Below are 23,329 nucleotides of genomic sequence, written 5' to 3'. Positions count from 1 at the left end.
GCCTGTCCAGACTCAAAGGCTGAGCACCTGAGAGATGAGAAGGTTCATTCCAGGAGTTGCTGCTTGATCAAATAGATCATTCTAAATTTAACTGGAAGGCTTTCCTCATTTCGAAACACAAGTAAGAAATGTATGTCATAGCAGAGATTATAAATTCACAGTGTTGCACTAAACTAACTGTTGTTGTTCTAGACAGGTCCATCTTTAAAAACAAAATCTTTAGTTATGTAGTGTGTGAGTGTGTGTATGCACACACGTGTGTAGGTATGTGTGTTTTGTGTGCACACACAACACTGTAGAAGCCATAGGTCAATATCAGGTGCCTTCCCGAGTCACTCTCCACCTTATATTTTGAAATAGGATCTCTCATGGAACCAAACGCACCAGTTCGACCAGCCTGGATTTTGCATGGTTTCTGGGCATTGATTCAGGTTCTTTAGTTTTGATAGCAGACACTCTACCACCATCTCCCTAGCTTCTCGTCTCCATTCTTTACAAACTAGCGGCACAAGACTGCTAAGAAAATGGCTTCCTTTCAGTTCTGCTGTGATCTTAGCCCTCTTGAGTCTGAGGTAGGAGGCCATAAGTTAGAGGCCAGCCTGTACTACATATCAAGGCTTTACCTCAAACCCACAAAAATTAAGTTCCAAATCAAACCAACACCACATATTCTAGTATTAAATCAATGATTCTAGGATAAGTTGCAGCTTAAAAAAAATACGATTGTTGTTTTCACACTTTTCCTTTTCACTTAAAACAGTCATTAAGGACCAGATTTTTCTTGAGGAAGGAAGGTATTATGTTCTCTGATGGGAAACTCCAGATGAGCCTTCAATCTCAAGAGTGAGTGTCCATCTCCAGAGTAATAGGGTACATAGCCACTTGGGGAGGAAGTTGTGGGAACCATTCGTCAGAGTGAAATTGCTGCCTCTTTCCCAATTAGCCAGTCACTTATTAGAGGAAATGGGACTCCGGGAGCCATTTGAGTGACGGTAACAAGAGAGTTTGACTAACAGCGAGAATGGGTCCCACTAGGTGCAAGGTGCAGCTCTAAAGAGCAGTGGAAAGCAGAAGCCCGAAAAAAATGTTTCCGTGGACTCAGGCGAGGGATGTGTCGGTGTATATCTGGAATCCCTGAAGTGGAGGCAGGAGGATTGGTACTTCAAGGCCAGGTTGGCCTATATGAGACCTGTCTCAAACATCCCTCCCCCATACACACACAAAGGACAACAAAACCAAAAATGTAAAAAACAAAACAAAAAAAACAAAACAAACAAACAAACAAACAAAAAACAGAGAAAGAACAAAGGAACAACCAGAGTTTTACAGAAGAGGAGGAGCAGCATGGCATATGTCCCCTGTCACCCACGTGAGACTCTTCTCTGCTTAGAACAGCTCCCGCATAACTCCACGAGGGAGCCTTGAGGAGCAGATTCTCCCTGCTCTAAAACAACTGTGCGGCCCTCAAAGCAATCGTGAAACATGAGAGTCAAGGATCATCTGCAAACAGGACAATCCCATCGTTTAGGACCCTCATGGAAAGTCAGCAAACATTTATAGAAAAATAGTTACTCTCATGGAGGAATGAGAACCAGTGAACCAGACTTCTGTCCCTTCGTGCAGGGGACACACCAGCGACAAGGCTAACAGTGGGCCTCACTGACATGTAGGCACACGCAGCATAGGAGGCAGAGACACTCAGAAAAATGACACCTGGAGCGAGCTCTCAGCTTACCCTTGAAGGACAGGCCTGTTATCTACTAAGGAAAGAAACAGTAAAGAAAGGGCAAATCTGGGGAGTTGGCATGGGGGAGATGACCCGGTGGACAAGATACTTTCCCTCAAGAGCAAGGGTCTGAGTTTGGATTCCCCAGCACCCACATAGAAAACGGGCTCAGAAGACATGTGCTTGTAGCCCCAGCATTGGGCAGGAAGTGACAGGAGGCTCCCTGAGGCTTGCCAGCCAGTCAGCCTTGCCGAATTAGTGAGCTTCAGGAGCAGAGACCCTGTTGCAAAAAATCAGCTGGAGAAGAGACTGAGGAAAATGTCCCATGTTGACCTCCGGCCTCTGTATACCCACCACACACACACACACACACACACACACACACACACACACACACACACAAGTGCAGTTTTTAGAGAAGAATCATCTAGACCTGGAGCACAGCAAACACAGGGCTGTCAAAACAGAAGACAGGAAATTCAAAAATGGAGGCCGCAAGGCTTCAAGGCTGCAGCCTGGCTGATCAGGGCGGAGTGGGGAAGCTGACTGCAGATGAAAGGCCCACACCGTAGAAGTTGCAGTTTTGATAACTGCTAAAGCTAGAGGGCTCATCTCAAGTGCCTCAGATACTGAGGGAGTCGTGGCTAATGGTTACTATTGTCTTACAGCGTTTGAATCTAACTTAAAAGGGAAGAGCGATTAAAGCTGAATCTGAAAGCTCTTCACAGGCCGTCGGAGATGAAAACGGAAATGTCCTCGGCTGCTGATGGCTGAGGTTGACAGAGAGGGTGCTCATTAGCAGAGACTTCTACGGTTCTGTGTATGTCGTCAGGTGGGGGGGGAGGGTGGAAGGAGGGCAAGCCTCCGAGAGGCCATGTTTAAGTAGGAAGACGGGGTAGATAAGAGAGGCTACCTTCCAGTTTCTGCTCCAGACATTAAACACTAATTCTCCCATGAGGCCAAGTAGCTCCTCTTCCTTATTAACTTCTGCTGCTGTATCCTTCCGAACAAGGGTCTGCCCACACCTCTCTAGGGTTTAATCTACTGCTTTGGGAGTATGCCTTAGGGGTATTTTCATAGCCAGAAGTTTCTGGGGCTGTTATCAAATTCTTTTCAATATGGAAACCAGCTTGGAAATACCAGGGTGTTTCAGTGCAAAACAATATGCCCAGTTGGGAAGACAAAGTCATGACTGCTGTGATCTGCTGTGAAATGGCACACTCAGGTTCATGTGTCTGAACACTTGTGGAACCTGTGGCCAGAGGGTCTTGTCAGAGGAAGCGGGTCACTGGGAACAGGCTGTGAGGTTCCTATTTCCTCTCTGCTTCTGGGATAAGAGCTCTGTTTGAGCAGCTGCAGGACATTTCTGCATTAAAGAACTAAGCCTTTCTTCTCTTGAGTGGCTTTTGCCTGGCATTTTGTCACAGCGATGAGATACATTAGCTTTGACTGGATTTAATGATAACGTGAGACGTGAGTGCTGCCTATTCAACATACAGATGAAATGAGGAGCAGTCTGAAGTTCAGGTCTGTCTCTGCCCATCTCTGGAATGTCTAGAATAACGCAGTAGGGATAACCTGTGCGTGCCAATGGCCTTCTCACCCCTTAACTCTGTCTGACAAAGGAAAACCTTGACATTCTTGAGGTAGTGGGAGCCATGAAGAGTCATGATGGTATCTACAAAGAAACAACCATGCTAGGGGGAAAAATAACAACAACTAAACCAAACCAAACCCAACCAAACCCAACCAAACCCAACCAAACCCATACCAAACTACTGACTGTCCTGCTAGCCAGTGGGCCAGCCAGCCAACCAACCAAGCAACCAACTAACTGACCAACCAACCAACTAACCAACTAAAACAGTTTTATTGAATGCACTGAAAGGGGCACCAGGCCGGCTTGTAAGAAGGGCTCTTCTCTTCAGCCCTGGTTAGTCATTTTATTGTTGTTCTTGTGGAAGAGGGTGCTTCATTTCCCCGTGGAGCTCACTTTCTTAAGTTATTATTTCTAAGCCTTTTACTTGCCCATTTCTTAATTTCCCTATCATGGAATACAATTTCTATTATACAGATTGCTTAGCAACAAGAACAAGGGCTTCCTTTGTGTATGCTTTACGATAATACCAGTAATCTTAATGATTTTAAATTGTTAAATGTGCATTTCCTTGTTATCTTTGCTCGTAGTCCCCGAGATACGTTTGAAGTTTCAAAAACCCCACTTATTTATTTGGGAGAGTACATGTGGGGACACAGATGTCACTGTGTTTCTCTAGAGGTCAGAGGACAACTTGCTGGGGTCAATTCTCTCTATTGCACTACGTGAGTCCTGGGGATCAAACTCAGATTGTCAAGCTTGGCAGGTGAACCCTCTGAGCCATCTTGCTGGCCTCCTAGACACGTTTTGACATGGCTATAACCTTGACGTAATTTGAACTGTGCTTGAGAACTCAGACCTGTGACGCTAGAAAAGTGCTTGATCATGTTAACAGGCTGGTGGGGCTGAGTGACTGTCACACAGGCATACATGTTGCTGTGCTTCTGTTTGCTCCTTGCTGTGGCACAGCGGAGTGGACTGTTGAGAAGGAACTTGCTTAGTACTGCTTCGGGTGCTGAGGCCAAAGCCTCTTAATGCTTCTCACTGTCCATAGCCAGTGACATAGGCTTTCCCCACAGTATGCATGCTGGACCATCCACTGCTGAGCTTTGGGTGTGGCGTGTACTCCATGGAGGCTCAGGTGTCGAAAGTGAGTGCCCAGCTGGTGGTGTTACTGAGAGATGATTGGCTCTTGACCGCTCAATACATGAAGCTTAAGTGGCCTGTTTGGAGGTCTTTGTACGAAGTAGCGTGAAGACCTGGGGTGTACTTTGGGAGGGTATATCTTGTCCCCACAGCCTTCAGACCTTACGCCCTTCACAAAGAGCTGCCTGAGCACCCATATGGGACACTTTCCACCATGATGTGTTTTCCCTTAGCCTGAGTCTGAGGGCAGAGGCTGAACTACTATGATTCACGCCTTAGAAGCTTATTATTATTATTATTATTATTATTATTATTATTATTTCCTTTAAGTGAGTGCCTCTGTGATTTTGTCATAGCAAGGAAAAGGCTAAAAACTTTAAAAAGTTATTGGGTGGAAAAAGTGGCTGCTACTGCCTGAATTAGTTGGCATTTACTACTAAATGAGCTGGCTCCCCTGTGTGCTCATGAACCCTGCTTTGGGACTTGCGCAAACTGGAGCATTTTCAGTAACACCTTCTCTGGGGTGACGGGTGCGGTTTTAAGCTATGCCCCTCTGGAGCTGGGTCAGTTTGCCTGCCATTGTTCCTGCTCCATGGATCAAGAGCATGCTAGAAATGATACAATGGTACCTGGGCGGATCCCAGTCCTGTGGTCTGATAGGCCTATGGCTGAAAGAGTTGCATACTTAGCAAGGAAAGAGGCATAGAAGGAGGGAGAGGAGAGGAATGGAAGAGAGAGGGGGAACAGAGGGAGAGAAACAGAGAGTGAAGAAGGCAAGGGAAGAGGGGAGTAGGAGAAGAGGCTGAAGAGGAGAAGGGAAGCAGAGAAGAGGGGGAGAGAGACAGAGAGAGGTGAGGATACATTGCAGCTGTTATGCTGCAATGGGCTCAAGGTTGATCTGTGTTTTTCCTTCACCCCTTCTGAGAGCTGACCATAGGTTGAAGCTTAGCTGGGCCTGGAAGCTTGGGGAATGGACTTCAAGTGGTCCCTAGGCCATCTCCTTGTTCCTCCATACAGGTAAACCCACTGTGCCTGGGGCTCAAGATGGAGCCGCTGTGTGACCATCTAACTTTGCTATAAGGACTGACAAATCTCTGGTTCCCAGGGACTGCAGCGGTCTCTTTCACTCCAGCACCTGCGCTGGCTAGGACAACAGGACAAGCATGCTCAAGGTACTAGGTGTGGGTGACATCGGAACTCACCACCTGCAGCCTCCAAAGTCAGTTTGAGCGAGTATCTGCTTCCTTCTTTGAATGAAAGACAAGTGAAGGGAGGGTTTGTGCCTTCAAGTGGCAAATCAGTTAAATGCGGGAGCTGCCCACGCTCCGGTCAACAGCCTCCCATTGCTGCTCGTGCAAGTAACCCCAATTAAAGCTGGTGGTTCACGAGGAGCCAGCAAAACAAAACATGAAAGGAGGAGGGGGTTGTTGTGCAGGAAAAGGGGGTTCAACAGTGCTATGAGGGGGAATAGAATGGGTGATGGGGGAGGTGAAAATGCCCAAAATGCATTATAAATATATGTGTATGAAATTGCCAGAGCACTAAAACAAAACAAAACAGAAAAACACCAAACCAAAAAAACCATACAAGGCAAATGAAAAACTATTACCTCCAGGATGAAAGAAAGTGCATAAAAAAAAAATGAGATGAAGAACTCAGAGAGTAACAGAAAAATACAACTTAAAATACACCCTGAGGCTGCCAATGAGAGAGTCAGAAGAAGGGAGGAGGTGACAGAATCCTTGCGACAGCTTCCCCCCTCCACACACTCATCTCTCTTCTACAACTTGGCCTTTCTACCCTTCACCCCTGCCCTGTCATTATCTGCAGATGTTATCTGCCCAGCAGATGTTGTAACCCGTGAGATCCCAAGATTTGTTCCCACCCTGCTCAGCTTCCCTTCCCCCGCACCCCTGCCCTGGGCTCAAGGTTCCTCAAAAGGGAGCTAAGATGGAGGAACAGAGAAGACAGGGAAGAAGGGCAGAACCCTGAATGCGTGGCAGCTAAAAACTGAGGAGATCTCTTTTGACATTGTTTAAAAATTATTTATCTCATGGGTCTTTAAGTATTTGATTCCATGCAGAGTGGACAACAATTACATTTTTTGTTTTGATCTTAGGCCTCTCTGGAAGAGGGGACTTTCAGAATAACCTCTTTTTTTTAAGAGTTTTTTTTAAATTTTTTTTTTATTTATTAGAATCTATTCACTTTGTATCCCAGATGTAGCACCCTCTGTTGTCCCCTCCCAATCCCATCCTTCCTCCCTCTTCTCCTCCCATGCCCCGCCCAGTGATGGGGGGTCCTCCTTCCCTTCCATCTGACCCTAGCCTATCAGGTCTCATCAGGAGTAGTTTGCATTGTCTTCCTCTGTGGCCTGGTAAGGCTGCCCCTCAGCCCACCCGGGGAAGGTGATCAAAGAGCCAGCCACTGAGCAGAACCACTGCTTTCAATCCCTCAGGGCTAACCACAGAACGGTTACTGCAGTGCAACCTCCCTCTTTCTGTGGAGAAATGGACCCTCATGGATGATAACATGAGGAAACCCCATGAGAATAAATACATATGTTTGTACCCAATAAGAAATAATTCCAGCCAGTGGGATGAGAAAAGCAAGTGCTTAACCCAAATCTGAAGGTGAAAGTTGAGATTAGTAATTTAGCCCATGGAACATGGTCCTGAAAATAATCTCAGTAGTCAAGTGACGCCTGGGAATTTTGGAAGGCAAGAGGGGAAATCAGCCAGTGTGTCAAGGTCTGATCCTATCTCCAAGAAGATTTTGAAGTGTTTCAATGAAAATACTAAATGTAAAAGTACTTAATTTGCCACGCTTGGTTTTCTCTACCTAATTCGTTTTGATTGCTTCTCTCTTCTAGAAAACAGACAAAAGAAAATTATTATAAATTATTATATATAAAACAAGGTAAACTTAAAAAACACTCAACACAAAATTACCTTATATGCCTGACTTAGCCTTTTCTGCTTGCTTAAGATCATTTCTGTGTGGAAGGGAAGATGTCACTCCCTCTCTGGAAGGAAGAGCTCTGACACCCTATGTCACCCATCCACAGTGACAATGACTTTTCCAACCTTTCTACCTCTCACCTTCTATCCATTTTCACAGGATGGTGTGCAAAGGCTGAGCTTCCAGAAACAGCCTACCAGGATGGCTACAGAGTCTATAATTTGTTTCAAGTCAGTCTAAAACAAATGATTCTAAAATACAATGTAAACGTCTTCTCTCTCCTCCATAAAACAGAGGGAATGGTTAGCACTTCACTCCCTTTGATGAAACAGAACTGTCCACGGACATCAGAAAAGATTTCTACCAGATGTCTCTTCGATAATATCAGAAGTGTTAAGTAACGTGCTGACTTTTAACAGGTCGACAATTGCAGCTTAAGTTTCATAAGATCTCCGGGGAACTTCTGTGACCCAGAGCAGAGCCCTCGGGATTTGTTTTCACATACCTGTAGACAATAAGCCCCATTAGCGATTGTTTCAGATAGCCTCAGAGACTTTGCTATCTGCACGTGGTGATCAATTTTGTGAAAACATACATTAGCCATTAAATTGATATTTCCCTTTGGGAAGTATCCTTATAAATGTTTATATTTTTTCAGCTCTCTTATCATCATATCATAGAGGACCATTCATTGGGAAAGGAAACGAGAAAGAAATCAGGGATGGGGTTGGCTTTAAGCCTACGGTTTAGAGGGGCTTTTCAAAGTCTGGCTGTAGAGAGAGGAGTCTGATACTGAAAAGTGCTGTTCTTCCCAGGTTATTTTTTATGTCTTCACTTTGTCTCAGTTTATTGTTCTGGAATTAGTTTCTTCATTTCTCCAGCTGCATCTAACTACTGTTGTCAGCGTAAACACTTAGCTTAATGTCTTAGGGGTGAATTTTCCTTAGACACAGTGCATGGCAGAAACTATATGTTGGGCTCCCCAAGATACTCTTGTGGTCTCCTTAGCAGGAGCCCATCATTTTTTTTTAAGGCAGCAATACTAGTGTAGTCCCCTGTAGGTAGAAAAGAAATTACAGAAGAAAACAAAACAAAACAAAACAAAACAAAACAAAACAAAACAAAACAATCATACCCAGGTAAAGAGCACCATGAAAAAGAGAGAGAATTCATTTTGGCCTTGCAAATTCCAAGTGCCATCCTTTTTCTTTTCTTCTCCCATTCCAGTTACCATCTACGCTGCAGTACTTATGCAACTTTGTTTTCTTATGGACATTTAAAGGACCTGATGGATTGATTATGAAATGGAAACCTCAATTTGGCATGGCCAAAGCCCTCTATTTCCTGTATGGTTATACTCTTAAAAGCTCAAGACTGGTACATGGGGGAAAGATGATGGCACATCCCATGGAAGAAAGCTTGATTCATTTTCTAATTGAAGATACTGTTGGACATTTATGGACTCAATTTTTAGTGAAAAGAGCACAAAACAATCATTGTGTTGCTAGTGTTAAAAGGCAGCAGGTAAACCAAAGCTCAGATTTAACTAGTCCTGCGAATAGCTAAGGGAATAATCTTCCTTCAAAACACAAAAAAACCAAACCAAACCAAACCAAACCGAAACAGAACAATTAGAAGGAGGGGGGGGGGAGAAAGAACTTTGATAAATTAGAGAGCCATCTACCAGTTAAACTGACACTCCATATGCAGAGGACCCAATTTCCATGCATGTTATAAAAAATGTGTTAAATCAACTAACATTGATATAACTTCAAGCAATTAGGAGCATGCTAATAACGATATGAGTCTTCAGCTGTAAATAATTGCGTTGCCCCAAGGCTATGCTTTAATTCTTGGCTTGCTGTATCTATAAACAATAATCACACTGAAAAGCAAGTTGTGTTGTTTTTGTTCACAGTTTGTGAAATGATTTTTATACCCTACAGTGTTGCTGATGGCTACTTTGACCTTCAAGAACTCCGGCCTGCGAGGCTAAGAGCTAATGTGTACTTTCATCGATCTGACTTGGAGGCACACAGCGGGCTACGGTGCCTGTTTTACCACCAGCACAAAAGCTCTATCGTCAATCAGAGAGCGATGTGAAAGGGGGCTTGCCGCTGTGACTCAATAAATGGGGACATTAGGAGGAAATGTTATAATTGCTGCTACCCACATCTTGTTAATGAGTAATGTACACTCAGACGCCATGCGACTGCAGCTAAACTGTTTATACAATTTATTCTTATGTTGCAACTAACATTTAACATAATGAAGTATCATAATTGCAGCCATTAAAGTCAAGATTAAGATTTGTTTAATTAGAATTAAGAAAATGTAAAATAGAAAACTCTTTTCCAATGGCGAGTTTACAGGATGCGTTCGGTGGTATGCAGGGAAAAAGACACTTGGAGAGACTTGGTAGCAAATATTGTGTACATAAAATTGCTTGTTGGAGGTCTCATCTTTGAATATTTCCCCCCAATGCTCTAGTCAAAAGTACAGAGAACACAAAATAGAAAGGGCATTAAGTTGGCTCTGGATAAATACAGAGTGTTATTATACAGATCGTTAGAGTTGTAGCTTTTACATTTTAGAATTTACATTACCCCTAGGCTAAACAAATAATATCTTAAAACACACAACTCATATTACCATCCAGGCAAGTTATCAAATGAATTAGAGAGGAAATAAGCCCTTGACTTTGTATAGGAAATGTCATAACTTTGTAAAACCAAATGGTCATTAAACCTCTATTTTAATTATCTGCATGTCCAAACACAGGCACTTATATAATACGATATTTTTACATAAGCCAAGGGACACAACATGGCTAATGGAATGCTTGGAGGAAATGCAGCCTGTCCAGATTCATTAAGTGAACCCGTCTCATCCAGGTCATTCATGTTTTCCTTGCCTTCCTATATCGTTAAGTGCTTAAAAGTCCCCAAATGCTGTCAGCAACGGAATTATCAGCATTTTCTCTTTTTGAGGTGGGGGTTTTTGCCCTGTCAGAAGACTAGAAGCAAGTCACTGTGTCTTTTTTTTCCCCTGACCCCAAGTGAAAAACAAAACTTCTTAACTTTTTAAACTTTCTGATGAAAATTTATTTTTTTAAATTTCTTTGATTTTTGAGGTTATAATTGCAACATTTCTCCTTCCTTTTATTCCCTCTCCAAACTCTCCCATATACCACTTCTTACTCTCTTTCAAATCTACTGCCTCTTTTTTCATTAATTGTTGTTACCTGAGGTTTCTCTCTCTCTCTCTCATACACACACACACACACACACACACACACACACACACATATATATATAATATAAGATTATGATAATATTACTTAATATGATCTTATATTATATAAGATGTATATGTCCTATATATAACCTGATCAATCCATATAATGTTACTTGTATGTATGCTTTCAGGGCCGACCCTTTGGTATTGGTTAAACAAATGGTGGCTCTTCCTTGAATCATACTATTTCTTCTACTCTTGGCCTGTAATTCTTTGTTTAGGGTTGAACCCTATTGTTCTTTCCCCTATCCACTTTGGTCTGTCTGTGGTTGTCCTTGTCCAGCTAATGTTTAAGCAGTCATGTTGAGACTTCATGGTTGCAACTTCTGATATTACTAGAAGACACTGTTCAGAGCCAACTCCGGAATGACCTGAGTCTTACAATCTTCCTGCCACCTTTCTGCAATGTATCCGGAGCCTTTAGTGTGAGAATGTTTCATAACTGTATCCACTAGGGCCAGGATCTTTAACTCTGCATTTTGACTGGTTTTCTGTTGTGGTCTTCATCTGTTGCAAAGAGAAGTTTCCTTGATGAGGGATGAGGACTACACTTATTGCACATAAAAGAAAAAAAATTTTTTTAAACATAATTAGGGATTGTGCTGGTTTAGCAATGTGGTGCTTGTGGATTTTCCTCCAAGACTTATGACTTCCCTAGCCCTGGATAGTTGGCTAAGTTTCCAGGACCAGGCACGAATTTCCTCCTGTTGAGTTGGTGTCTTAAGTTCAATTAGAGAGTTATTGCTTGCGTCTAAGTTATGTGTGCCACCACTGCACCTTTAGGGCTATTATGTTATGCTAGTCATTGTGGTTCTTAAGCATCATATCTGAGTAAAACTGTTGGTTGTTTTCTTCCCTTGGAGGCTTGCATGGCACCTTCTGGTACCATGAAAGCTTGTCCTCAGGAAGTATACCTTCAGGTCAGCTCCAGCTCAGAAGCCTCTGGTCTCTGTGTCTGAAGTACATGGTGTCTTCAATGTTAAAAGTTGCCTTCCCACCTAAGGGAGACAAACAAAGGCAATAGCAACAGTCTGTAGTGTTTTAGGAGTCCTGGACAACCCTGAACCTTAACCCAAAGGAGGGGTTCTCACGTCTGGTATTAGGCTGTTAGGTGGTCTTTGGCTCTTGGAGGTATTACTGTCAATTCAGATGAGAAAATGTCATTGAAACTATATATGTGTATCTACGCATGTACTTAGGTATATGATAGTTTTTTTTCCTACCTAGATAGTTAAGAGCATGATTTCTTATGACCATTTTTCAGACATCTTTACTGTTATTTTACCCTTCTCCCACTGTAATTTTCTTATTCTGGTTCCAGAAGACTCCATCAATATGACACATTGCTATAAATAGATTCGAAGGGAAAATGGGTTAAGCTCAGAAGAAGATAGTTCCATTGTTTAAGCCTCTGCGCCCTTGGTTTCATGATGTGAGCTGGTCCTCTGACATCTGCCTTTGCTTCTTCATTAAACGGATGAGGTGAACTGTTTCTGCCCTATGGGCCTAAGAACAGCTTTTAGAGGTTCTAAGGTCCTCATATAGTTAGATGAAGCTGAAGCTTTAGTGATCAAAGTGAGGTGTGTTATGACTCAACTCCTGGAGATGGCTCATAATGACATTATTGGTAAAAAAAGGTACTGCAAATTGGACACCAAAAAGCAAGATGACATTTTATAAGTCCTCAGAGGAAATCTACACCTTTTCTTTTCTTGCATCTTACATACCTCGTGCTGTGGTGGTTCTCGTGTGTGAATAAAATCACCAGCTATATGCATAAAATGCTATCAAGGCTTTCTTTTTAAGTTCTAGTCCAAACTCAAATGCTGCTAACTACTAAAAGCAAAACAAAACAACAAAAAAGAGGTCAGGAATCTCTTCTCAGGTATTCTTCAAAAAAGCCATAAAAAAGATAAATGTTAAAAAAGCAAGTGATGATTTGATTTTGTAGCAATAAATAGTTCAAGATAATGGTATTTGAGAATGTTATCTGATTGGCCTGCAGTTATGATGTGGAATGCAAGAGTTGATATCAGATTTCTTAGCTTACTCTAGAATTTATTTGTACAGTCCTTTCTCCTGTATAAATTAAAAATGACAGGTTGATTTTTGTATGTTCTTAAAATGTTGCATAAATTTAGAGTTTATCAACTTGTACAAATGTTTAGGAACTTCAACTAGCAAATGTAAGTAAGGGTATTTATTTAATGCATTTATGTATGGAGAGTCCTGATGTGCATTAGGCACTGTGCTGGGTAGAAAATAGCATGAAGCAAGCCCCAGTGGCTTTCATATGGGTCTAAAATATGCACTTTCCATTTCTCTGTGGAAAAAATGGGCAGATTCAAAATGTTGCCACTATGAATTATGTCCTCCTGTTTTATGAAACACTTAGAATTTGTTGACAATTATCTTAAATTGTGGTTGCCTTTTTTGTTTTCTTCTTTGCCTGAACTAAATGAGTATCAGAATAAAGACATTCGTTTTAGCGTAACTACTCTTAATGGTTAAAGCTAAGACCTTACCTTCCTCTCTTCTTCATCTTTTCTGCTGCACTTCTCCCTTCAAATTATCTCTCACTGGCACTCCATTAGCACCTTCTGCTAGTGTCAAGCTACCAGGACTGAAGAACAACTAAACTTTCTTTATATTGTATTTATTTGTAGCTCAATTTATTTATTTAAAACAATTGCACTCAGGAAAAGTTATCCCTGCTAACCACAGCAACATGGTTGGGTAAAACTACCTCTCTTGGTTGCTGAAATAGTATAGGATGCTGCTGCTGTAACCAGGTGAGCATTTGGGACACAGCTGCTGTGGAGACCCTGCAAAGGTCACCAAGCTACTCAGTGTCAATGGGCCATTCCGTACATGTCATTCTTCCTATTCACCTAAGTAACATGATCATCCATTTATTTGAATATTTTATGAGGATCCTGCAACTTACAATGATAATGACCTAAACCAAAAATACCTGGTGACCACACGGATTTCCTTGGTGTTTTAGTCATCTTATAAACTATACCATGATTGAAATGAATTATGCACACGTGCTTGAGTTTCAGGCAAGGGCATTGGGTCCAGAATGACAGGTGGAAACTATGGTTTAGTTCATTTCATGCAACTAGAGTTTTTAATTTGAAAGGTAGCTGTAGGATTAGGACGGTAAATGAGAAGGAAATTAAAAGACACTTAATAAACTTCACCAAATATAAAAATTGAGATGGCTGCCCCAGAGCCAATCAGAGGAATCGGTTCATTTTCTATGTAAATACAAAAATCAACAGAGCACAAAGAGACATTTTGAGAAATGCGTAGTGATTTGATAAGACAATTGCTTCCTAACAGTCAAAAGATATCAAAGGAATTTAGTACCTGAGGTCAGAGTTAAATGTTCCAAGAACATTTTCTAAGCAATTTTTTACAAGTATCTGAGTTTCTAACTCTGACCAGCTATGTATCACAGCTTGAATTCAGTTAAGAATAAATTTTATTTTGACTACTGGAATTTTGTCAAAATATTGTAAAGATAAGACTAAATAGTCTTTGACACCAATCAAAAAATCTTTAGTTCCTCTGGAAAATAAATGTCTATAGAATATAAAAACTTAGTAACAACATTAAAGAAGAATTTATGAAAAATTTGTAAAGATATCAATATAATCACACATGTGTATACACCCATACAAAGATATGCAAACATAACACACACACATTTGCAGTGCTGGGGCATATATGCAGAGCCCCATATATGCTAGGCAAATGCTCTACCACTGAGCTATATTCTACAAACTCTCAAATACTGTTTTCAAGTGTGGACTACTTGAATGATATAAAAGACAGTACTTTCCTTCCAAGGCTCAGTGAACAACATGGAAAAGGGGGAGGAAAGGATGTAAAAAAAAAAAAGCCAGAGGACAAGGAGATATTCAGAGGTACAGCAAAATGACATATTTGTATTTTAGAAAACTCGTTTCTAGACAAATTGGAAGACTGATCAGTGAGAAGTTTGAGGAGGTGGGTAGATTGCAAATGGGCCATGGGGTGAGAGCAGGTCTGATGTCAGTGGGGGTAGCATGATGGAGGAGACAGTTAACCTACTCTGACAGAGAAAAGAACAGCCCTGATTTGTAGCATTCTTTAATTTTTGTGACATAAATATTATTTTCATGGGTCTGTTTATTCTCTCTTCTCCTCTCTCCTCCCTTTCCATCTCTCCTCCCCTCCCCTCCCTTTCCTTCCCACCTCTCTTCCCCTCCCCTCTCTTCCCTCCCTTTCCCTCTCTTACTCTTCCCCATTTCTCCTTCCCTTTCTTCCCTCCCCTCCTCTCCTGCTCTCCTTCCTTCCCCTCCCCTCTTTTTTTCTCTTCTCCCCTCCCTTTCCCCATCATGCTGAGGGTGAACTCTAGGACGTTGTCTTTCATAAACGCAGACAATCTACCATTGAGCGATTATCTCAGTCACTGCGCAGTCTGTTTCATGCCACACAGAAGCATAGTTCTTCAGACAGAACAGACAGAAATGATCCCAGCAGTACCAATAATAGCAAAATGTAATGTGGTGGGAAGGAATGCGTTTTAGCCACTTACTGCCTTTGCTTTGGATTTAATTGAAAAATTCAATAATTTAACTTCTCAAGTCTTAACTTTTTATTAAATTTTTCTCTTGACAAGCTTACATATTTATGTAATGGATTTTTATCACGCAGTTATGTAACTTTTAATATTGTTATACACAGTAAACAGCCTATTATTCCATCAAAATTTAACAAATAGTTCCGATGACAAAAATCTAACAAATATTGATGAGGCAAAAAGAGAAATAAGACATTGCCTTTTTTTATTACCAAGAAACTAAGTATATTAATCAAAAATTTTGAGCAAGACTTTAGTTACTCAGGAGACAGTCAACAAATAGACCGTATCAAGTTAAAAGCGTCAGTGCAGCAAAGGGAACAGTTAATTGAATGAGAAGAACAGGAGAAAATCCTGACCAGCTATACATATGGCAAGTGATTAATATCTAGAACAAATAAAGAACACAAAAACTGAGCAGAAATCAAACAAGTCAATAAACAAATGGGCCAATGAAATGAACAGAGAGTTCTCAAAGGATGATATACAGATAGCCAATAAACACATGAAAAAATTTCTCAACTAGCTGTTAGAAAACTATAAATCGAAACTACAGTGTGATTCCTTCTTCTCCCAGCAGGAATGCCAGTCCTTCAGGAAACAAATAACAAATAGCAAGGGATACTGGTGAAGAGGTGATGTGACTGTAAACTAGTGCAGCCATTTGGACAGTCAGTGTGGCGGATTGTCCAGAAAGCCAAAAACTGAGGGACCATAGGACCCAGTAAAACGACTCCTGAGTATCCACCCAAAGGGCCTCAAGTTATCACAATATCAAGTTATGGGACTAATCTAGGTGTCTTGTCACTGATGAAAAAGAAAAACATGGTATAGCTACACAGTGAGATATTTTTTTTTTTAGCCAGAAAAAGAAATTATGTCATATGCAGTTAAATGGATCAAATTGGAGAGAATCGTATTAAGCAAATTAAGCCAGCCTCAATAGATGAATATTATATGCTTTCATTTGTGGTCCCTAGATTTTATAAAAATGCACAAACCATGTATGTATAGAAGACATTGAAGTAGAAATAAAATTGTCTAGGAGGACAAAGAGCCCAATGGGGAAGAGGACAACAGAAGAGAATGTAGAGGGTATAGGGCCTATCACGCTCCACATACTTGTAAGAAAAATCAATAAACAAGTGGCATCTGATCAAAGAAAGAACATGTATTGGGGTGTATAAGGAAATCAGTAAGTCTATTCACACATTTTGGTTTTAGACAGGGTTTACTGTGCAAATGAGGGTGGCGTTCTTCCTACCCCTCCACAAGGCTGGGATTACGGGCATGTGACAACACACCAGTCTCCATTTGGCATGCCTTTAGAAGGACCTACATAGTTGGAGAATCTTGCTTTGTATAAACGACAAAGGGCCTCTAATGGTAGAGGGTTCTTTCCGGTAAGGAAATGCCAGCTAGGAGGTTGTAGATGACTAAAGGGATCTTCGTAAACATTACCTAAAAGAATGGGTGTGGGGTGAAACTGGAACTTGGACTTCAGTGTGGATAGCTTCAGAGCATTAACCAAGGGGAGTGACATTAAGCCCTGACCAGAGGACAAGCAACCTGAGTGAAACTGAGGAGTACCCCAAGCAGAAAAATGTGGACAAGGAACCCAGGGAGCCCAGGAAACAGATAGACCCCAAAACAGACAAACAAACAGACACCAAGACTGTCAGGTGGATGTCAAGGGAACATTTGAAGATGGAAATGGAGCAACAGAGACCACAGCGTCAGAGAAAACAAAGGGTGGAAGAAATTAAGGTTTTTACCTTAAGTGGAGCAGAAAGCCATAAACAGTATTGTAAATTCAGGAGTAATAATACTTATAGGGTAGGGAGTAGGATGGGGATTTAAGGGGATGCTAGTAATTTAGGCAGGAAGTGATGGGAAAGCTGTTTAGTGTTGACCAAGAAAAGTGAACAAAAAGATTTGGCAGAGTTAATAGAAGAGGCGGGAGATGGCGGTGGATTGTTTTAAAGATGGTTGAGGAGGATTTTGCAAATGCCACTGCACATCTCAACAGACTTTTTTTTTTTTTTTTCTGGAAAATGGAAGCATATCTGGAATAGCAGAGACAAGTCTTTTCCGAAATAAAGGCTTAAGAATTACCCAAGAGAGCTGTGTCTGAAGCCAGGATGTGTACACTCTCTCACGGGAAGCAAGCAGAGCCAAACGGCAGAGCCCAGGAGGATCCTATCTGGGTTTCTTTTCCAGTGGCAGAGATAAAATGCCCTGACAAAAATGAAACATAAGGACCTTTTATAGCTCACAGGGCAGGGGTACAGTCACTCAAGGTGGGGAGGAGGCAGGTAAGTAAGGTAAGTAAGGCAGGTAAGTGGAAAGTAAGGTAGGTGCTTGAGGCAGCTGGTGCCATCACATCTGCAATCAGAAGGCAGAGATGGATCCATGCTGCTGCTTAGCTCCCGAATCCTCTCCCACAATCCGGGCTTCCAGCCAGAGAACGGTGTCACGCTTAGTGAGTGGGTCTTCCTGACTCTTAAACACAATCAAGGCAATCCCTGACAGACACTCCCAGGAGCCCGTCTAGAGTCTGTGATTCAAGGTTCTGTTCAGTTGACAATTAGCGCTAACCAAGTAAGAGAACCAAGAAGTTTAGGAAACACTGGCGTTTAAGGGGAAGGATATTGAATTGGCTGTGAATAGGCAAAATCAAGTTAAAACAATCCTGAAGTTTTATTGCAAATAGTTTGCTGTTTACTGGTGATTTATCTTTTGTCATTTTAATTCACATGTATGAGATAAATTAAAATAGTCATCAATGGGATGGTCTTAATCATTACAGCTTTTGAAGAACAACAATTCCCTATGTGGGCATACAGGCAAAATCATTTTGTGTGTGTGTGTGTGTGTGTGTGTGTGTCTGTCTGTCTGTCTCTGTCTGTCTGTCGCTCTCTCTCTGTCTTTCTGCCTATCTCTTTTTCTTTCTCTCTGTCTCTGTGTAGCCCAGGCTGGACCACCCCCCTCCCATCATCAATGAAGAAGGATGCCCACAAACACGGCAACAAAGCCAGTCAGTCTGATGGTAGTAACTGCTCAGCTGAGGTTCCCTTTTTCAGGAATGGCAAGTTGACAACCAAGGTTAGCTGGTCCTCATTCCTTTTCTTTATAAGGCTGCTACAAACAATGAACTACACTGGTTTCTAAGAGGGGATCCTTACGAAAATTCCCACTTTCAGGGAATTACACTTTGCATATACATTGTATGCATAATATACAATATAAATTGGATATTATGACATGTTGATAGAGATACAGGCCGATTGATTTCTCCCCTTGAGTTTTAGGAGAGAAAGCTACAGGTGAAGAGGAGCACCCAGGGGCAATCCCGTCACCTGACAATAAATCTCCGTGTTCTACCTCTAGCGTGCCAGGGGAGCTCTTGTGAGGGACCGGTGACTGAAGAGAAACAGAGTTACAGGGCTTTGAAGGTGCCTCAATATGTAAAGTGCTTGCTTTACAAACATGAGTTCAGGTCTCCAGCATCTGCACAAAAGCCTGGTGCGGTGGTGAACATCTGTAAGTCCAGCACAGTAGATGGTGACAGCCAGATCCCTGGGGCTTGCTGGCCAGACAGTCTAGTCAGATCGGTAAGCTCCAGGCTGAGTGAGAGACCCTGTCTCAAAAGCTGAGCTGAAAAGTTACAGAGAAAGACATCTGGGGCTGACCTTTGGCTTCCACAAGTACATATGTGCACAAGCCCACGCATGCACTTTTACACACAGACATGTCCACTTATACAAAACGTTTACAAAAGAAATAAGGTAGTGATGATTGCCCTGTTACATGCTCCAAACACATCTGGAATAAGTGTTGGGATGCTTTGAACACCTAAGCAATTCAAAGTACTCTCACTCCTAGTTCCTAGTTGGAAAAACCTGTTTGTTCGTCAAATCATCTAACATTTTACAGGTTGAGTGTTTTACAGGCAAGTGAGTCCCATAAATAATGGACAGATTAGAGCCTGCCTTTTCCCCACTTTGTGCCTTAAAATCGGTGGGGAAGTGGACTCTTATTTTAATATGAAAATCTTCGTTGTTTCTGGGTTCGTGGCTTTACGTACACAGGCAGTGAAATTACGTGTGACAGGGACACAATACATTTTAAAGATGTAGAAGTTTAGGTATTCCAGAATGTCCTGGTCCAATCCATTTGCTCATTGTGTCTGGGAAAGGTGACAGTATAGGTAAAATGGGAAACAAATCAGCGTGATCTGTAATACTCAACCAGGGGCGTACGAACAAAGTCCACAGTCGAGCGTTTCTAAAATTCCACAGGGCGGATGACAAGCGACTTTCGCGATTGCTTAACACTACAGGAAGCGATTTCTTTTCTAATAGTCTCCTTCCAAGGCAGAATCCCGTGGCTGTGGGACCCAACACCAGTCTGCAGCGATCAATATCAGTCCTCTGCCAAATGTTATTAAACATCTCCTTGATACCTATTTACAACTAAGAAAATAATCTCACTGCCAAGGCATTGTAAATGTGTGAGAGGCACCTCTGACAGCTTCCTTCACTCACTGTCTGCGGTCCCGGGTCTGGTGCTCCAGCTGCCAGACGAAGATGAAGGACATAATTAAGGAAACATATGAAGGCTCGCACGGGCCTGGAGATTAATTAGCTGCGCGTCAATAATCTCATCAATATCCGATTAACAAATGACACATGGCCCAATGAAACGTATTGATTCATGCGCACTCCTCGCTGTTAATAAATTGACGCTGCTTTGCTAAATGAGAGAGCTGACAAAATCCTGGGCTGCTAATACCGCCCCGCTCTCGTGATAAGAAACAGAAAATTAGCCTGAAGTAGAAGGTGTTTAATTTAGGAGGGCTGCCCACCCCACTCGTGAAGCTCGTTAAGGACTGACGTGAAGAGGGCAGGGGGAGAGATTTTATGGAGAACTCACTCTGAAGGACCAGGACGCATTTCCCTGGGGCTGGCTGTGGAAAGGAGACATCGCTGAGAGGCGACCTGGACCTGAGCCACACCAATCTGTGTTGTTGTTGAGATGGGCTTGGAGAAAGCTTTTTTTTTTTTTCTTTTTGTGCCATTTAAGGGCGGTTGTCTAGTAATGAAGAAGTCGTCTTACGTTTGAGAAGTAACTAGTTTATAGCTTTCCATGTGAGATCGTGTTGATTGAGATCTTAGTCTTTAACTAATTTAATTTTTTTTTTTATTGTTTGAAATGGAGAGTCACTTGTTTTTGAGGAATCTTACATGTTAGTGTGTGCATAAGCGGCAAGCATGAACTTGCAGTGTTGGACCAATGATTAACGTGACCCGGCCCCCTTCCCTACCTGGCACCCTCACCTTGGGCCCTGTCAAAGCTACAAGCCCCCACAGACACTTGTTTCTCTGTGACTCCATCTTCTGAGGTTGGCCATCTCCACATCAGCCCCGCTTCCGGGATGGCTATAATTCGGTTTTCTCTTTACCCCACGACAGGGAGGTGGTAATAGGGTTAGGAGGCAGGAGGGGAATAAAGTGATAATGGTGAAGGCCGGGATCTTGATATCTGTTGGGGCCCCACTGAGACTGTGGTTGGGAAACGTGAAGAATCATGCCGACCAAGACGAGGCTCTGCTAATGACGGCCCTGGCCTATCCCCCAGCTCGGAAGCTAAACTGTGGCCCTGGATGCCCGAAACATGCCTGGGAGTTCAGGTGCTGAGTGTTTCCTCTGAGGCAAAAATCTGCTTGTGGAAAATGCTTTCCGATCCGGCACAGTGCAAAGAGAGGCAGCCGGGAGCGGCACCGGGAACACAGGGACTCCGTGACTCTTACGGGTCCCTACGGCATGACCATAGCACACAGCTGACGTGATGACGGGCTCGTAAAACTGACGTTGCTCAGCGTGGAGGAGAAAGAGCTAGTGTTTCAGCCTGAGCCTGCTCAGAGCGGCAGGAGGCTTGTAGCCCAGGACTCTAACTGGGACCTTCAAGTATTTCAGTCCCAGGAATCTTTAAAGAAAAACCAGAATAGGCACTTGCCATGAGGATCACCAAGAAACTTGAGCTAAATCTCTTTGCTTTGCTACAAAGCGCTCATGCGATACTTTCTGAGTGCCCATTTCTTTACCTAGAAAGGAGACAACGGACTGTATTCTCTGGGTTCTCTATAATGCCAAGAGTTATTAGCTTTCTGATGATATCTAGGCACAGCTGTGTACATGACACAGTGGAAAAGCCTTCAGTGTTACAATTACCAAGATTAAAGTGAGACACACTTTCCTGTATGTGCTGGAGCGTTTTCGGGGCCTCAGTGCTTCTGGTTTTTCAGGGTGGCTGGTCTGTCAGCTCTGTGGGCCCTCTTCCCCAACGTATTTCCTAGAAATAGATTCCAGGGGCATCTCCAACTTGCTAAGTAGTGTTGAGGAAAATTGGTTGCATTAACTCTAGACAGCAATCAGGAGGGACTAAAAATCAACAGTTTTCATCGGTCCTGAGAGGCATTTCCTCAAAGTCACTGTGCTTGGGAGCAAAATTTCTTTGGCAGGCTTTTTTGGAGTAGAAACGATCTGATTTCTTTATCTGAGGTCCACAGGAGAGGACTTCACATACTGTGACAAATTATTAAGGACTGGCATTCTTTCAGTTCGTAGAGGGGCCTGGCTGATCCTGAGGTTTCCTGGGGGGTGGGGGGGTGGGATGGGAGACTTTCTTGGGCTTGGCCCATTGTGCACTTGTCTGTGGCAGTCTTTCTTGGAGACGTGCCAGTCAGTGTACTAGCTTGTGCAATCGAGTCTTCTCTGCATGCATTCACACCAATCGCTTGTGTTAAATATACACACAGCTTCAGATGAGAGAGCCAGCAGTCAGAGAGGCTAAGGAACTTAGCCCGTATCACCCCCAAGAGCTGTTTGATCTGTGCTCAACCCAGACTGTCTGAAGCCAAAACCTGAGATTTTTTTTTCAGCTCAGGCAGGGGCGCAATCATTTGACATGGTGATATGACATTGTCATCTCTAAATGTGTTGGGCTGCACTCATGGCCCTCCTGGGACACATGGCCTGTGGGCTACAGATTGGACCTAGATACTTGGGACATTCTTTATTAAGCCTGCCTGCTTCCGGGCAGGGACTCAGTGATAGTCGCTAGCATTTGCAGGTGGGTCGTTCTAACACCCATTCTAAGCTCTATGATGGATCGCCGTCTCTCGAGCTCAAGCTCTTTTTTGGATCCTTCTCTTTGACCTCCAGTGGAGGTAAATTAGTGTATAAAAAATAACCTCACAATGCCAATAGCTTGTCTATCACCCAGTTAAAAGAATATTTGGACCTTTGTACTGTTTCTGGCTGTTTACAAGCTGTAAGAACAGATGGAATAAGTCGGTTCATTGTGATGCATGATAAGACCAGGCGACTTGAATCCCTCGTGGCACCTGACAGGGGAGCAGGGCTGAGTGTTGAACCTGTATCAACTTCAGTCACCGGCTGGGAGTTATTCAAGGGGCTTCGCAGGCAGCTGCTTTGTTGGCCAGCTCCGCTGTAACTTGTGCTGGTGAGTCAGATTTCATGGCCAATTAGGATACAAGGGGAAGCCTCCCTTGTGGAAAGGACACAGCTGTTCTGGAATTGCAGCCTGAAGATACTCTGAAGGCTTGCGGAAATCTGGTGTCCTTGCCCCTCACGCAGGTGTAGGGAGTGAAGCAAGGAAATTCTTCACACCTTGGGCTTGTGTGCATGGAATGTTTAACAGAGACAGTTCTTCCCCCTCAACACTACTTTAGCTTAAGCATGTACACTCTGTAAATAATATAATGTAATATAAAATAATATAAATATGAATACATAATGACACATTAATTTATATAGTATGTGTCCATGTGATTATATGCATATATACATATATCTATCACATGTATATATTTCTTTGTCTATATAACTATGGCTGTCTTTAGTTTTACACAAACAGAACTTATATACACATATACATATATGAA

The sequence above is a fragment of the Meriones unguiculatus genome, chromosome 19 (assembly GCF_030254825.1).
Source record: "Meriones unguiculatus strain TT.TT164.6M chromosome 19, Bangor_MerUng_6.1, whole genome shotgun sequence".
Lineage (NCBI taxonomy): Eukaryota > Metazoa > Chordata > Mammalia > Rodentia > Muridae > Meriones > Meriones unguiculatus.
The sequence above is the reverse complement of the archived record's forward strand: the minus strand, read 5'-3'. Positions refer to the sequence as shown.